The sequence below is a fragment of the Bos mutus genome, chromosome 1, assembly GCF_027580195.1.
Source record: "Bos mutus isolate GX-2022 chromosome 1, NWIPB_WYAK_1.1, whole genome shotgun sequence".
In the NCBI taxonomy this organism is placed as follows: domain Eukaryota; kingdom Metazoa; phylum Chordata; class Mammalia; order Artiodactyla; family Bovidae; genus Bos; species Bos mutus.
This window is the reverse complement of record NC_091617.1, coordinates 20342055-20359626: the sequence shown is the minus strand read 5'-3', so window position 1 is coordinate 20359626 and position 17572 is coordinate 20342055. Positions and strand designations below refer to the sequence as shown.

Here is a 17572-nt window from a genome sequence, read left to right as displayed (position 1 = left end):
CAGCAGCAGCAGTGCCTGTATTGGAGAAGGAAATGGCAACCCACTGCAGTACTTTTGCCTAAGAAATCCTAAGGAGGATTTCACACAGAGGAGCCTGGTGAACTATAGTCCAAAGGGTCACTAAAGAGTCGGACACGACTGAGCAACTAAACCACCACCAGTGCCTATAATGGATTCATACTGTGTCAGCTTAGTTAACGTGGAACCACCTTTCCAAGAATTCTCTTCACTGTACAATTTCAAGTTAGTATGGGCCACAAGCGGGCTTCCCAGGTGGCTGCAGTGGTAAAGAACCCGCCTGCCAATGTAGGAGACAGAAGAGAAGAGGATTCGATCCCTGGGTTGGGAAGATCCCCTGGAAGAGGGCATGGCAACCCATTCTAGTATTCTTGCCTGGAGAATCCCCACAGACAGAGGATCCAGGTGGGCCAGAGTCCATGGGGTTTCAAAGAGTTGGACACGACTGAGCGACTTACATATGGACCACAAGTAATGTTTGCATAATACCTGAAAAGTGGAAGGAGCAGTTTTGTTTTTCTTTAATATGTGGAAGATCTGTGCAGTTTCTCTAGTGGGAACAACTGCAACTCACACACAGTACCACCTGCCAGTTCATCATGATGGGGGGTGGGGCACGGCTTGGGTGAGTCAGATCTCTGTTCATTACTCCTCTTGTTCCCCATCTCAGCTTCTCCAACCATGGAACAGGTGAATGCTTAGATCTGTGTCAAAGGACTCCAGCTGCCATTACAGGTCATCTGCACCTTGCAACTGGAGATGGACAGACCATCAGGGGCTCTAGCCCATTCTTATGAGTTCCAGTCTCATCCCCAGGGGTTCCAGTTCCCCCTTGCTTGTCATCATCTTCCCCGAGTGCCTCCCTTCCTAACTCATATGTAAAAACAACAGACTTTGGTCAACTCTTTAACTGGCTCCCACAGTTATTGATATACAAGGTCAACTCCCCTGAAATAAATTCCTCGCTATATATATATATCATGAACTGGTGTGCTGCAATCCATGGGGTCACAGAGTCAGACATGACTGAGTGACTGAACTGATATATCATTCTTCGTGGGTTTCTTTCTCTGAATTCTGATGAGATAGTGCTCACTGAGAACACACCACCACAGCTGGTGGTAGGGATTTCAAAAATGAATAAACTGATGCAGTGATGAATACAGATAATTTGTTAGGGCTGGCATAGAAAAATACCACAGACTAAGTGGCTTCAACAAGAGAAATTAATTTTCTCACAGTTTTAGAGGCTAGAAACTCGAAATCAAGATGCCAGCGTGTTTCTCCTGAGTCTTCTCTCCTTGGCTTGTGGCTGATTGCCTTCTTGGTGTGTCCTCGTCTGGTCTTTCCTTGTGTGCATGCATCTCAGGTATCTCCTCCTCTTCTTATAAGGACACCATCCCATTAGATTAAGGCTCCCCTGTGATCTCATTAAACTTAATTATCTCTTTAATGGCCCTGTCTCCAAATACAGTTACATTGGGGTTTAAGGTTTCAATATTTGAGTTTGGGGTGGGGGGCAAAATTCAATGTATAACAAGGGTAAACAATAAATGGGATATTGTAATTGCTTGTGAAAAAATACTAGGTGCAATGTAAGAGTGCCATGGGAAGCCACAAGAGGGGCACAAAACACAGTTCTGGAATTATGCGTTCAGAGATATGATGATAAAATAATGTATCATCCAAAATGGCACCCTTGTGAGAGTAAAAGTGAAAGTGAAGTCACTCAGTCATGTCTGACTCTTTGCGACCCCATGGACTATAGCCTACCAGGCTCCTCCGTCCATGTGATTCTCCAGGCAAGAGTACCAGAGTGGGTTGCCATTTCCTTCTCCAGCGGATCTTCCCGACCCAGGGATGAAACCCAGGTCTCCCGCATTGTAGACAGACGCTTTAGCGTCTGAGCCACCATGTGAGAGTGAAAGAGGGCATTAAAAACAGACATTCATTGATAGGTCTTCATCAGGCATAAACTAGATCTGTCCCAGGGAAACTAGGGGAAACAGACACCTTGTTCAGAGAAGACTCTGTAGAGAAAATAATATCTAAGGTAACACCCAAGGAGGACTAGAAATCAAGCAGACAAAGGTAAGAGGTAGAGAGTACTCCAAGCGATCAAGCAGAAAGAGCATAATGAGCAGAAAAAATAATAAATAATCTGGAGGAACAGTGGCAAGTTTGAGAAACTACAAGAGATTCCAGGTGGCTGAGGTTTAACGAGATCGAGTAGTCAGACAAGAAAAAATGGAGCAGGACTCAGAGTATGAGGGGCCCTTTAAGGAGCTTGTATTTGGTTGAGAGTGGTCTGAAGATTGTGGAGGAATAGGACAGGAAGACCACTTTCTCCCCCATAAATTTACCAAAAGATCATTTGAATGTTGAGCAACTTCCACAAAACAACTTCTGAATGTTGGCAGAGGACACCAGATACCCAGAAAACCAGCCCAATCTCTTCAAAAGGAGATAGGACAAAATATAAAAGACAAAAACAGAGACAAAGGTCTTACTGATAGAGACCCATCCTGGACAGGGAATTGTGGAAAAGGAGAAGTTTCCACACAATAGGAAACCTTCTCACAGGTGTGTCAGTGGGGAGCTTTGGAATCTCAGAGGGCACCATAACCAAAAGGGAAAGATAAAAACACAGAATATGTGCCTAACCACAAATACCAGTGGAAAAGTGGCCCAGACGCTTGCATGTGCCACCACCGAGTTGGGGCTGGGCAGGGAGGCTGGGTTGCATCCTAGCTTCTTAGCGTAAGGACCGGGCTTGAATGCCCTGAGGAAAATTTGAAGGGTCTAATGTGACATAGCAAGCCAAACCATGGGCTCCCAGACAGACAAGTAAAAAGGACCTTTCCCGAGAAAGGCCCTAACACCGCACAGTGACCCCTGGCACATTCACAGACTACCTGACACTGAACTGACCCCACACTACCCACAACAGCTCCAGAGAAATTCCCAGATATATTTTTACTATTATCACTCTTTAATTTTAAAAAAATTTTATTTCTTTATTATTCCTTTAACTTTCATTTTTATAGCCTACTATTAAAGAAAGAAAAGAAAGTGAAGTCACTCAGTCGTGACTTTGTGACCCTATGGACTGTAACCTACCAGGCTCCTCCATCCATGGGATTTTCCGGGCAAGAACACTGGAGTGGGTAGCCATTTCCTTCTCCGGGAGATCTTCCCAACCCAAGAATTGAACCCAGGTCTCCAGCATTGTAGGCAGATGTTTTACCATCTGAGCCACCAGGGAAGTCCAGCCTACTATTACCTTTCTTTAAAAAAAAAAAAAAAAACTATTTTTTAAAACATATTCCATATATATATTTTTTAATTTTTGAGATTGATTTTGTTTTGTATTTTTATATTGTACTTTTTTAGAGTCTAACCTCTATTCTAGTTTTATAATCTTTGCTTTTTGATATTTGTTATCAATTTTGTACCTTTAAGAATCTAACCTTCAGTATCCATTTTCACTTAGGGATATTTGATTACTGGCTTGATTGCTCTCCCCTTTCGACTCTCTCTTTTCTCCTCTGGGTCACTTCTATCTCCCTCCTCCCTCTCCTCATCTCTATATAACTCTGTGAATCTCTCTGGGTGCTCCTGGCTGTGGAAAGCACTTAGGGATTTGATTACTGGCTTGATTGCTCTCTCCCTTTGTGAATCTTCCTCCGGGTCACCTCTATCTTGCTCCTTGCTCTTCTCTTCTCTATATAACTCTGTGAATCTTTCTGGGTATTCCTGGCTGTGGAGAGTTGTTTCACTACTAACCGAGCGGTTTTATCTTCTGTGCTGTATGAATGGAGAAGTCTTGTGGCTACTGTAAGAAGAGGACTGAAACCCAAAAGTTGGAGGCTCAACTCCAGAACTTTAGAACATCAGAGAATTCCTGACTCCAGAAAACACTAATAGACAAGAGCCCACCCAAAAGTCTCTATACCTGCACTGAAACCAGGTTCTACCCTAGAGCCAGCGAGTTCCAGTGCAAGACACATCAGGCTAATTCTCCTGCAAAACAGGAACATAACCCTGAGCATTAAAAGATGGGCTTCCCAAAGCCATACAAAACCCATAGACACCCAAAAACTCACTGTTGGACACTTCATTGCACTCCAGAGAGGGGAGATCCAGCTCCACCCACCAGAACACAGACACAAGTTCCCCCAACCAGGAAACCTTGACAAGTCACTGGTCCAACTCCACCCACAGGGAGCAGAATCCACAATTAAGAGGAACCATGATTTCCAGCCTGCAGAAAGGGCACCCCAAACACAGCAATCTAAACAAAATGAAAAGGTAGAGAAATATTTAGCAGGTGAAGGAACATGATAAACACCCAGCAAACCAAACAAAAAAGGAGATAGGAAGTCTACCTGAAAAAAAAAAATTCAGAATAATAATAGTAAAGATGATCCAAAATCTTGAAAACAAAATGTAGTCACAGATAAATAAACTGGAGACAAGGATTGAGAAGATGCAAGAAATGCTTAACAAGGACCTGAAGAAATAAAGAAGAGTCCATCAGTAATGATCAATGCAATAACTGAGATTAAAAACACTCTGAAGGGAACCAACAGTAGAATAACTGAGACAGAAGAGAAGATAAGTGAGGTGGAAGATAGAATGGTGGAAATAAATGAAGTAGAGAGGGAAAAAGAATAAAAAGAAATGAGGGCAACATCAGAGACTGCTGGAACAATGTTAAATGCCCCAACATTCTAATCATAGGTGTCCCAGAAGAAGAAGACAAAAAGAAAGGGTATGAGAAAATACTTGAGGAGATAATAGTCAAAACCTTCCCTAAAATGGGGAAGGAAATAGCCATTCAAGTCCAAGAAAACTGGAGAGTCCCAAACAGGATAAACTCAAGGTCAAACACCCCAAGGCATATATTAATCAAACTAATAAACTAGTTTTCACAGAACTAGAACAAATAGTTTCACAATCTGTATGTAAACACAAAAAACTTTGAATAGTCAAAGCAATCTTGAAAAAGAAGAATGGAACTGGAGAAATCAACCTTCCTGACTTCAGACAATACTACAAAGCTACAGTCATCAAGACAGTATGGTACCAGCACAAAGACAGAAATATAGATAAATGGAACAAAATAGAAAGCCCAGAGATAAATCCACAAACCTATGGACACCTTATATCTGACAAAGGAGGCAAAAATATACAGTGGAAAAGACAATCTCTTTAATGAGTGGTGCTGGGAAAACTGGTCAACCATGTGTAAAAGAATGAAACTAGAACACTTTCTAGCACCATACACAAAAATAAACTCAAAATGGATTAAAGATCTAAATGTAAGACCAGAAATGATAAAACTCTTAGAGGAAACCATTGGTAGAACAGGCTCTGACAAAAATCACAGCAAGATCCTCTATGACTCACATCCCAGAGTAATGGAAATAAAAACAAAAATAAACAAATGGGACCTAATTAAACTTAAAAGCTTTTTCACAATGAAGGAAACTATAAACAAGGTGAAAAGGCAGCCTTCAGAATTGGAAAAAATAATAGCAAAGGAAGCAACCAACAAAGAATTAATGTCTAAAATATATAAGCAGCTCAATACCAGAAAAATGAACAACTCAATCAAAAAGTGGGCCAGAGAACTAAACAGACATTTCTACAAAGAAGACATACAGATGACTAATGAACACATGAAAAGATGCACAACATCTCTCATTATAAGAGAAATGCAAGTCAAAACCACAATGAGGTATCATCTCACATTGATCAGAATGGCCACCATAGAAAAAACTTGTAAACAATAAATGCTGGAGAAGGTGTGGAGAAAAGTGAACTCTCTTACACTGTTGGTGGGAATGCAAACTGGTACAGCCACTATGGAGAACAGTGTGGAGATTCCTTAAAAAATTGGAAATAAAACTGCCATATGACTCAGCAATACCACTATTGGGCATACACACCAAGGAAACTAGAATTGAAAGGGACACATGTACCTCAGCGTTCACTGCAGCACTGTTTACAATATCTAGGACATGGAAGCAACCTAGATGTCCATCAGCAGACAAATGGATAAGGAATTTGTGGTACATATACACAATGGAGTATTACTCAGCTATAAAAAGGAATATATTCTAGTCAGTTCTAATGAGGTGGATGAAACTGGAGCTTATTATACAGTGTGAAATGTCAGAAACACCAATAAAGTATACTAATGCATATATATATGGAAGTTAGAAAAATGGTAATGACAATCTTATATGCAAAGCAGCGAAAGAGACACAGATGTAAAGAATAGACTTTTGGACTATGTGGGAGAAGGCAAGGGTGGGATGATTTGAGAGAATAGCATTGAAACATGTATATGACCACATGTAAGATAGACGGCCAGTGCAAGTTTGATGCATGAAGCAGGGCACTCAAAGCCGGTGCTCTAGGACAACCCAGAGGGATGGGGTGGGGAGGGAGGTGGGAAGTGGGTTCAGGATGGGGGGGACACATATGCACCTGTAACTGATTCATGTTGATGTATGGCAAAAATCACCACAACATTGTAATTATCCTCCAATTAAAACTAATTAATTCAAAAAATAATAATATAAATAAAGGAGTTTGTACTTGGTTCTGATGGGAGCTACAGGTCATTACAAGCTTCTGTCATGGAAATGACATAATTTGATTTACATTTTAGAAAGCTCTGTCAGAAATTAGACCAAGACATGGTGACTAGTCGATAATGTATTATATAATTGAAATCTGCTAAGAGTTGTACAGTTGCTCATTCGTGTCCAACTCTTTGTGACCCCATGGACTGCAACACGCCAGGCTCCTCTGTCCTCCATTATCCCCTGGAGTTTGTTCAAATTCAGGCCCACTGAGCCAAGTAATGCTATCTAACCATCTCATTCTATGCCATCCCCTTCTCTCTTTGCTTTATTCTAAGAGAGTGAAGGGGCTTCCCAGCTGGTGCTAGCTGTAAAGAACATACCTGCCAATGAAGGAGACATGAGAGATGCTGGTTCAATCCCTGAGTCTGGAAGATCCCTGGTGGAGGGTATGGCAACCCACTCCAGTATTCTTGCCTGGAGAATTCCATGCACAGAGGAGCCTGGCAAGCTACAGTCCACAGGGTCGCAAAGAGTCAGACCTGACTCAACAACACTGAACTGAACAACTGAACAACAACAACACGAGAATGAAACAAATGTTCTCACCTCAACCCCACAAAAATACAAATATGAGAGATGACGGATGTGTTAATTAACTAGATGAGGAAAATCCTTTCATAATGTTGAGGTACTGATTAAATCTCCACGAGGCACACTTTAAATATCTTAGAACTTTGTCTGTCAGCTATACCTCAATCAAACTGAAATTTTAATTAAAAAAAAAAAAAAAGAGAGAGAAATTACATCAAGACAACAGACTTCTGCATTTTCTGACTCATTTTTCTGATACCTTTTCCCTTCCGGGACCAGAATATATTGTTTTAAAGAATAAATCAGTAACACCTTCAGGAGCAATAAGAAATTCCATCTTCAAAACGTAAATAGGGAAGGTTTACAAAAACCATAAATCAAACAGAATCAGATAGATGAAGACACCACAATCCAGTATATGAAACTTAGTCCATCTGGAGGGACTAAGGAGCCAAGTTGAAAAGGCTCTCACTCACGAAGGAGGAGACAATTGGAGTGTCAATAATTATAATAACTAAATGGATTAAAACATGTCAAATAAGTTTGTCTATATGTCTACAATGATATTGCAACAAAGCTAATTGGTAGCCACTTTATAGAACCGGAAAATTATTTTGACTATTATTAAATAAAAAGAAAGAATAAAGCATTTTCCTTGCCTTTCCCATATGAAATGTACCAAGAGGTAACCATTACTAGATGAGAAAAAGTTTCTCTTTAAAGAAATAAACCAACTAATAAATGAGGAAGGGATTATTTAATTAGTACCTCACCACTTGAATTAACAGAGTTAGGTATTGATCAGAAATAGCTGCCAAAACCACAGAGAAAAACAAAAAACCTGTAAGTACCTCTTGGTAGAAGAACATAACATGCCCCGTGAATTAATTTGAAAAGTTAAAGTTGAATCTAACCAAACCTCTAATAAAATCTGCAGAAATTACTAATATATAAGATGTTTAGAACAACACAGGTTACAATCTGCAAAATCAACCTACATTAAAAAAAATAAAGATAATAAGATGGAAGCATATTCAGGGGCATACCTACTGGTATCAACGTCTACACTTTATTTATATCCTGATTCAGAGGAATACACTGTAAACCAAAGTTGTGTTATTAACACCACAATTGCAAATCTAAATATTGACCAAATATGTGTTGACTAAATATTTTTGAGTTTGAGAATAGATGAGGTGACATTTCTAGAAAATGGCTTCATCTGTAAGTCCAAAGCTCTTGATAGACATTTGGCCTGGAAATATAAATGTGGACATTAGAAACATCTATGGAATTTTGCTGGACACATGTATGTTAGCAAGCTATTAGGCTATGTATAGAGTAGAATTTCTCATTTTTAGCACCGTGGAGATTTGAGGTCAGAGAATTCTCTGCTGTAGAATGCTGTGCTCTGTGTTCCAGGACATTTAGCTGGCCTCTATGCCACTGCTGTCATTGTTTAGTCACTAAGTCATGTCTGACTCTTGTGTGGCTCAAAGGACTCTAGCTTGTCAGGTTCCTCTGTCCTTGGGATTTCCCAGGCAAGAATTCTAGAGTGGGTTGCCATTTCCTTCTCCAGGGGATCTTCCCAATCCAGGGATTGACCTCTCCATTGTCAGGAGGATTCCTTGCCACTGAATCACCAGGGAACCCCTCTGTGCAACTAGAAGCCAGTAATTTTCCCACCATCCAGTGGCCACAACCAAAAATGTCTCCAGACATGGCCCCAAATCGCCTCCCATTGAGAATCACTGATGCAGAATGAAAAGAGAAGAGAAAGAAGGATGAAGCCTTAAGGAATCTAAATACCTGAGATTAAGTTACATCTCCACCATTGCTGTCACCCTCTCTGCAGGCTTTCCTCTTCTTATCTATAAAATGGAAATGACATCATCAAATCCACTAAGTAGCTGTGGCAAATATTTAACATGGAGAACACTCCATAACGAGAACACATATAACACTCCTCCCTTCACACTTTCCCATTGCTATTGGCTTTCTTTTCTTTTCTTTCCCTTCTCCCTCAAAGTTGTTAGTCCAGTTTAGCTCTACAAAATTCCAGAACACAACTTCTCTTTCTCCTATGGCCAAGATACCTGAAGTTTGACTTTATAGCTACTGTGAAGCTGCCCAAGGATGCCTCAGAAACTTACTGTAAGCAACCACCTTCACCCTCTCCCCAACCCTCCACACGAAAATGCTTTGCAGTAAGAGAAACAAGAAAATAATCTCAAACTGCAAAGGTGAGTTATTGTTCTCTTTGGAGTCTAAGATCAGAGCCTGCACATGCCTCTCAAGAGAGTTCTTTCAATTTGGCTAAGAGACAGTATAGACTTATTAAAGCTCTTTAGATCAAAAACTAAAAAAGGACATCTCTGGTGGTCGAGTGGTTAAGACTCAGCACTCCCAGTGCAGGGGGATGGGTCTGATCTAGGGTCAGGGAACTAGATTTTGTATGGTGCAATTAATAGCTTGCATGCTGCAACCAAAAAAAGAAAGAAAGAAATCCTGCATGCTGCTTCTATGAAGATCAAAGATCTCACGTGCCACAACTAAGACCCAGAGCAGCCAAATAGCTAAATGATTTTTTTTTTATGTATATTTGCAGTGATTGAAAAAGATTTCAACAGGCGCAAGTCACTCTATCATAAAGGAGCTCCACATCTTTCTTGTGCTTTGAGAAAATGGTCTGAAGTTCATACTTTACCTCTGTTCATGCAACATGATTTCCTTTTAGTGGTTATTAACTCTATCTATTAATAACTTTACTGAGATATAATTCACATGCCTTACAATTTACCCATTTAAAGAATGTAATGCCATGGTTTTCAGTATATTCACAAACATATGCAACTACCACCCCAGCAATTTTAGAACATCTTTGTCACCACAAAGAGAAATCCTATACCATTTAGCTACCATCTCCCTATCCCCAATTTCCTCAACCCTAAATGAGTATCTTATATTTCAGTAATCCATTTCTGTCTATATGTATTTGTCTCTTCTGGATATTTCATATACCTGGAATCATGTAGTCTGTAGTCTTTTATATATGGCTTTCAGTTATGAAATTTTGAAAAATATATTTTTAAGATTCATCCATATTGCAGCTAAGGTCAGAATTTCATTCATCCTTTTTTAAGTTGGAGTAACATTGCATTGTATAAACATAACACATTTTATTTTTCCATCCATTAGCTCATCACCATTGAGTTTGTTCCACCTTTTGGCCCTGGTATATAGTTCTGCTATAAATACTCATGTACAAATTTTTGGTTGAACACCTGTTTGCAATTCTCTCGAGTATATACCTAAGAGTGGAATTGCTGAGTCATACAAGGAACAGCCAAACTGATTTCCACAGTAGTTAACTCTTACCCCAAAAATAACTTTAGAATGTAGGATAACAATTTACACTTCAAAACAGAATATCCTGACTCAAATCTCCAAAATACCTAGGTCAAATCTCCAAAAATAAGAGATGGTAGACATGTAACATAGACATGCAGTTATTTTGAACTATTCTGCATTTATGAAAAATATAAATGCATTTACATTTTAAATATAAATGCATTTATTCTACATTATGGGGGTTTTTTGGTTAAAGAATTTGTAGCATAACTTAGTAACCACAGCATTTTCTAAAACCTTGTTTCTACAGAGAAATGTATTCTGAGTTAAAATTAGTGTTCTAGGAAAACAAATTTTCTTGTTTTCACACAGTACCTGGGGCCACCTGACCAGGACAGTTTATCTCCCCTATCTCATCTAGCAGCTTCAAAGGACTTTTAACATCTAATTAGGGACTCTTTGGACAGCAAGGAAATCAAACCAGTCAATCCTAAAGGAAATCAACCCCAAATATTCATTGGAAGGACTGATGCTGAAGCTGAAATTCCAGTGCTTTGGCCACCTGGTATGAAGAACTGACTCATTTGGAAAGACCCTGATGCTGGAAAAGATTGAAGGCAGGAGGAGAAGGGGACAACAGAGGATGAGATGGTTGGATGGCATCACCAACTCAATGGACATGAGTTTGAGTAAGCTCCTGGAGCTGGTGATGGACAGGGAAGCGTAGGGTGCTGCAGTCTGTGGGGTCACAATGCGTCGGACACGATGGAGTGACTGAACTGAAGAGAACTGAACTGAAGGGCTTCCCAGGTAGCACTAGTGATACAGAACCCACCTACCAATGCAGGAGACATAAGAGACAAGGGTTCAATCCCTCAGTCAGGAAGAACCCCTGGAGAAGGTCATGGCAACCCACTCCGGTATTCTTGCCTGGAGAATTCCCATGGACAGAAGAGCCTGGCAGGCTACAGTCCACAGGGTCACAAAGAGTCAGACACAACTGAAGAGACTGAGCAAGCATGCAAGGCTATAAATACTATAGCAGCATTCTCAGATGATTCCCCCAAATTCCTGTCCCCTGGTTTATAAGCCTTGTATAATATCCTCTTGGAGTGCCATTGGAATCTGTGATTAGTATAAATTATCAATCTTGTGATTAGTTTCCATAGAATGGCAAAGGTGAAGGGATTTTGAAGATATAATTAAAGTCCCTAATCAATTGGCTTTGAGTTAATTCAAAAGGAAATTATCATTGGAAGGGGCCTATGGTCTGTCTACATTTCAATTCTCACTAGAATTCAAAAAGTCATTGTACAAAAGGTAGATGTGAATTATTATGGCTTCATCATTCTTTTTCTTTTGATATTACTATGTCTTGCTTTATATTTTCTCTGAAGATAATCAAATAAAATCTTTTTTTATTAAAAATATAAAGGGAAATTAGCATTGGTGGACTGGACCTAATCAAGTGAAACTTTAAGACTGGCTTTGAAGAAGTAAGCTGTCATGTTACGGAAGCCTATGGAAGGAGCCATTGGGGTATGGAAGGCAGCTCCTAGCTGTTGAGCGTAACCCTGACCAACAGCTTGGAAGAGAATGTGGATCTCAGTTATACAGATGCAAGAATGGCTTCTACTAACAACCTGAGGGAGCTTGGAAATGCATTTCCACTGTTGAGCCCCCAGATGAGGATGCAGCCAGGCAAGCCCTTGATTTCTGTAGTGTGAGACACTGAACAAGAAACTAAACTCAACATGCCAGAAACTAAACTGAAATATGCCAGATTGCTCATCCACTGGATCTACAAGATAATAAATCAATATCGTGGTCAATTGCTCAATCTATGGCAATTTGTTTTGTGGAAATAGAAAACCAACATAGTGCCAAAGGCCACAGTGTGCGAACACCGTGTCTTAGGATGACCCAGTGGCTTCGAAACACTGGGCAGATCCTCACACATATTCTTGCTGTTGTTCTATATGCCTTTTGTGCAGTTATCCTTGACTTTTGCTTAATGTCTACATTGCTCTTTTTCCACCTATTTTGTATGTTCACCTTCTATAATTAAATTTAATAAATGTTTTTTGTTCTCATCTTAATGCAATGATCTACACAAAGGATTTGCATTTAATGTCTTTTGTGCTCATAAGTGGAGTTCTAAATCTCTAAATCCTGCAAATGCTTTTCTGCTTTGAATCCCAGGTTGCACTTATAAACAGAATAAGACTGAGAAGAAATTAGAGGCTGGCTACAGAGAGATTTAAAGTTCCTAGGGGAGTGGTAAACCTAACAGAAAACCTGCAGTTGTGTGTATAATCACACAGACCATTGAGATGTGGCTGTTATTGTTTAGTTAGCCCAGAATTATAAAGAAGCCTTAAGCAAGTTTATTTTGGTGATTTCAGAGCACAGAGTGGTATATATCTGTATAATGGGATTGAAGTTTCAATAAAAATATACCACAAAATAGAGTCAGAACCTTCTATTACATTGCCTACAGTGCTATCATCAAAGTCTCCCATTTCTTTCAAAGACAGATGGACAACAAATGTTCCTCTGTTCTTGATACAGAACTCAAACTGAATGAGATGTATCAGGATTTCACATCTAATCCCTCTTCTTAAGGAGCTCTGGCTGTTAGTTTTGGCTGGCAAGAGAAGGGGAAGCAGATGATTAAATGCCAGAGGGCTGAGTTCCTAAGTTAAAAAAGTTTTAAAACAAGTTCTATTTTCTTGTATTTGCATACACCATTCTAAGCAATTGATATCAGTGGATCTGAATTATGAATTAATCTAAATGGCCAACCCTTCTTTCTCCAAATAAAGCCAGAGTGTCAACTAAATTGTTAGTAATAGGTGTATCTGTGCTTGTCACCCTAGAGAATAAAGCCAGTATTGAAATTTCTAAGTAACACTATTAAAAATGTATTCATGAAATATAACATTTTTAATTTCTAAATTCTTATAAAATGCCACCCCCCCCCCACCTGGAACATCCTGCTCATGAAAGTAGTTGCAAAGCCTCCAGCTGTTTCTTTCCATTTCCACCTTAACTATAATCTCAAAAAGGCACAATGGGATTTGCCCAAATAATCACCAACACATGATGAAATTAGTTCTCCAGATCTAAGAATTCTGGCAAAGACTTTGTAGGGGATTACTATCTCATTTTCACACAGTGCCCTCTTCAGATGTAGCTACAACCATCCTACAGTTAGAGCAATAATTTCTTGTTGCCACATTTCAGGGGGTCTCCAGTTACCTTAACAACTGTCACCAAATCTTAAAAGAAAATTAAATTTACATTTGTTCTCATAACAAAAAGACTAAAATGTACTCTGTTAGAATTATTTATGGTGGGACTTGAGAATCTCCACGCATAAAACAAGTGTTTCCAGAGCCGCTAGTCTGTAGACAAGAGTTTAGAATCACAGAAATCAGATGTATCAACATGTTTCATTGATTTGATAGAGTGGTACTTGTGATACAATGCTTGAAAATAAGCTATTTGAACAGAAAATTAAAAAGATAGACTTCTGGTCTGAATCTTTGCATTTAGCTTCTCATTCTCCCAGATTCCCTAAGGAAAGTCCAAAGGAATTCAAAAATGGTGGAAAATCTGGATCAGCCCTGAAAATAAGGGAAGGAAACCAAACTATTGGGAGAGAAAGTTGAGCAATTTCTGCAGAATATATTGCTCTATTGGGACTCTATTGGAAGAACTGATGGACAACTTACCATTTATAAGTTGACCCTAAGTACAGAGCAGCAGAGCCTGGAGTGAAAAACGGGCATCATGACAGTGGGAGAAGTTTTGTGGAGGAGACTGCAAATCTAGAGTTCACGAGGGTGAGATTACTCTGCATACTTTGCTCCCAGTTACACTTGAACTATCGAGCAGGCCAAGTTGGATGGGGGCAGTGTCACAGCTGGCCTCTAAAGAAAAAAGCCTTCCAAGCTAGAGAATAGGGACATTATCCCAGCAAACAAAGGGGGAATAGACTATCTGTGGCACAGGGGCAAAATTCCCTGATGTGGTTGCCCTTGGCTGTAATTCATACCTACTCTTCTGTGGTAATGGTCCTATAATTTGGCAGTATAAAACTACAGTAGAGCTAATTCTATCTTCTTTTTTTCCTCCTTCTTTCCTTCCTTCTTTTCTACTTTTTTCCCTCTTTTTCTCCCTTCCCTCTCTTCTCTCCTCCTTGTTCCTCCCTTTCTTCTTGGTGTAGATCAAAACAATCAAGAAATCACATAAATCTCCAAACGAGGTTGTTGTTGCTCAGTCGCCAAGCCATTCCAATTCTTTGCAACACTATGGACTCTAGAATACCAGGCTTCCCAGTTCCTCACCATCTCCTGGAGCTTGCCCAAGTTCATGTCCATTGAGTCAGAGATGCTGTCCAACCATTTCATCCTCTGTCTCCAAATATGGACACACTTACAATTTCCATTGCCCGTTACTTATCCAATCACTCTCTCATTTTCCATTCTACCCATACATCCTTATTTGTTAGGGTAAGCAAAGAGAAAATTATAAAATTCAGTAGTTCAAAAAAAGGCAATTAAGCTGAACAGATAGAAAAAAAAATCATCTTTAAAAAAGCCAGGAAAAACTAGAAAATCTCTAATATGTAATTCCTAAAAGACTCAAAAGAACATTTTGTCTACTAAGTATAAAAGCATGAAGTCATAAAAATAGGTATAATCTGAGAGCAGAAAGAGTTGCTCTAGGATGAAAAATATGATCATTAAATTTCCTAATGCAATGGAGTTCATAAGTAGAAGATGAGATTGTGTAGAATTAGAATCAATGGATTAGAAAAATAAGCTAGAGAAATTCTCCCAGAACTTCTAGAGAAAATAGAAAACATTGTCAGAAAAATTAAAAAATTTGTAAGACAACTCCAGTAAATCTAAAATAATTTTTATAAGAAGTCTAGAAGAAAAGACTCAGCAGATGGAACGGCAAAAATTAAAAAAAAAAAAGAAGAAAAATGATGAGTGAAGGTTGTCAAAAGGAACAAACTTCCAGTTATAAAATAAGTGAGTTCTGGGGACTTCCCTGGTGGTCCAGGAGTTAAGAATCCTCCTGCCAATGCAGGGGAGGGACACAGGTTCCGTCCCTCGTCCAGGAAGATTCCAGATGCCACAGAACTGAGCCTGGAAGCCACAACTGCTGAGCCAGCATCCTAGAGCTCATGTTTTGAGCAAGAGAAGCCACCACAGTGAGAAGCCTGCACACCACGACTAGAGTAGTCCCCGCTTGCTGCAACCAGAGCGAGCCCACGTGCAGCAACAAGGAACCAGTGCAGCCAAACAAAATTAAATTCATAAAGAAAGAAAGTAAAAAAAAATCCCAGGGATGTAATGTACCATTTGGTGACGAGAGTTAATTATACCTCATTGTATATTTGAACGTTGCCAAGAGAGAAGATCTTAAAAATTCTCATGAGAAAAAATTGAAACTGTGTGTCATGATGGATGTTGATTAGACTTACTGTGATGATCATTTTGCAATATATGTGCATACCAAATCATTAAGTTGTACACCTGAAACCAATGTAATGTGATTGGTCAAAATATAAAATAAGATGAAAGACATTAGAAAATGAAATTAATCTGTGATGAAGAAAACCATGTAATTCCAAATGTAAAGGGCATATTTACTTAAAAAAAATTTAAACCTGATATATCCTGGTGAAATCTTTAAATTTCAAGACTAGATGAAAAAAATTTACAAGCATCAACATGGTGTCAGGGCCAGGGTGAATTTAAGTGATTTACAAAAGGAAAATGTAAACTTTCAAGTTGGCCTCAAGGTTTTCCACAATACTAAATGACAGAGGTTCATGGAGCAATGTCTTCAGAGTTCAAAATCATTCTATGACCCAAGAATTCCATATCCAGTCAAGCTGATACACATACAAGAGAAAAGCAGATACAAAGCCTGATACCTATGTGGGCTCATGCTCAGGCATGTCTGATTCTTTGCAATCCCATTGACTGTAGCCACCAGCCTCTTCTGTCCATAGGATTTCCCAGGCAAGACTATTGAAGCAGGTTGCCTTTTCCTTCTCCAGGATTATCTTCCTGACTCAGGAATCAAACCAATGTCTCTTGCATCTCCTGTATTGCAGGCATATCCTTTAGCACTAAGCCCCTGGAGAAGACCAGTGGAGACCGCCAGAAAAAATATAAAAAGCAAGTGATAGTTCATGGAGACAGAATCAAGACCGGAAACTTAAAAATGGAGAAGACATTGTGTAATAATAAGTAGTTTTCAGAGTGGTTACTATTGCCAAATATTTTATATTTGTCAACCCACTTAATCCTTTAAAGGTAAAATCCATAATGGGTTTGTGAAAGGTGTGAACTTTTTTGTGCAATATATCAAGGCACTTAAAAAAAAAAAAAACAGCAAAATCTAATGAAACTAAAACTGATAAAATATAATCAGGGTAAGAAACATTTCAAGTTCTCTCAGTCTTTGGTCATTCAAGAAGCAAGTTTAGTATATAAAACAACTGATATATTTAATATGTTTATTTTGTAGATAAAAATATAAAAATAATAATACAATAATACAGAAATATGTGCAAAGGAAATGGTTAAGGATATGACCTAAAGCGTTCTACAACCTGGGTACCACATGTGTTTCCCTCACTTACCTAGCTGGATTTTGGGCAATATGCTTGACATTTCTCAGTTTCAGTTTTCTCATTAGAAAGTAAAGGATATAACTGTGTGATGATTAAATTAATTTATATGTATGAAGTACTTAAGATGTAGTAAGTATACAATAAGTACTCAACCAATTAACTGCTATAAAAACAACTAATGATGATATATACAGAATTTTGAAATTTACCTATACAAAATATTTTTCTTTCCAAATGTTATGAGGATATTTATGAAAAATAATAATAAAATATGCCACAAAAATTCAATAAATTATTAAAGGTAGAAATTGTATGAAACAAATGATATGTACAAAATTTTACTAGTAGAAAG

General features: G+C 38.8%; 1 long non-coding RNA gene across 1 annotated transcript in view; it reads right to left on the bottom strand.

Moving 5' to 3' along the window:
* LOC138987558 (uncharacterized) overlaps positions 1-17572 on the bottom strand; it is a 206321-nt gene that overhangs the window by 67604 nt on the left and 121145 nt on the right. Inside the window, exon 2 of the long non-coding RNA XR_011463916.1 lies at positions 9018-9079. This is a non-coding gene — a long non-coding RNA (uncharacterized lncRNA). The remainder of the gene's footprint in view (positions 1-9017; positions 9080-17572) is intronic.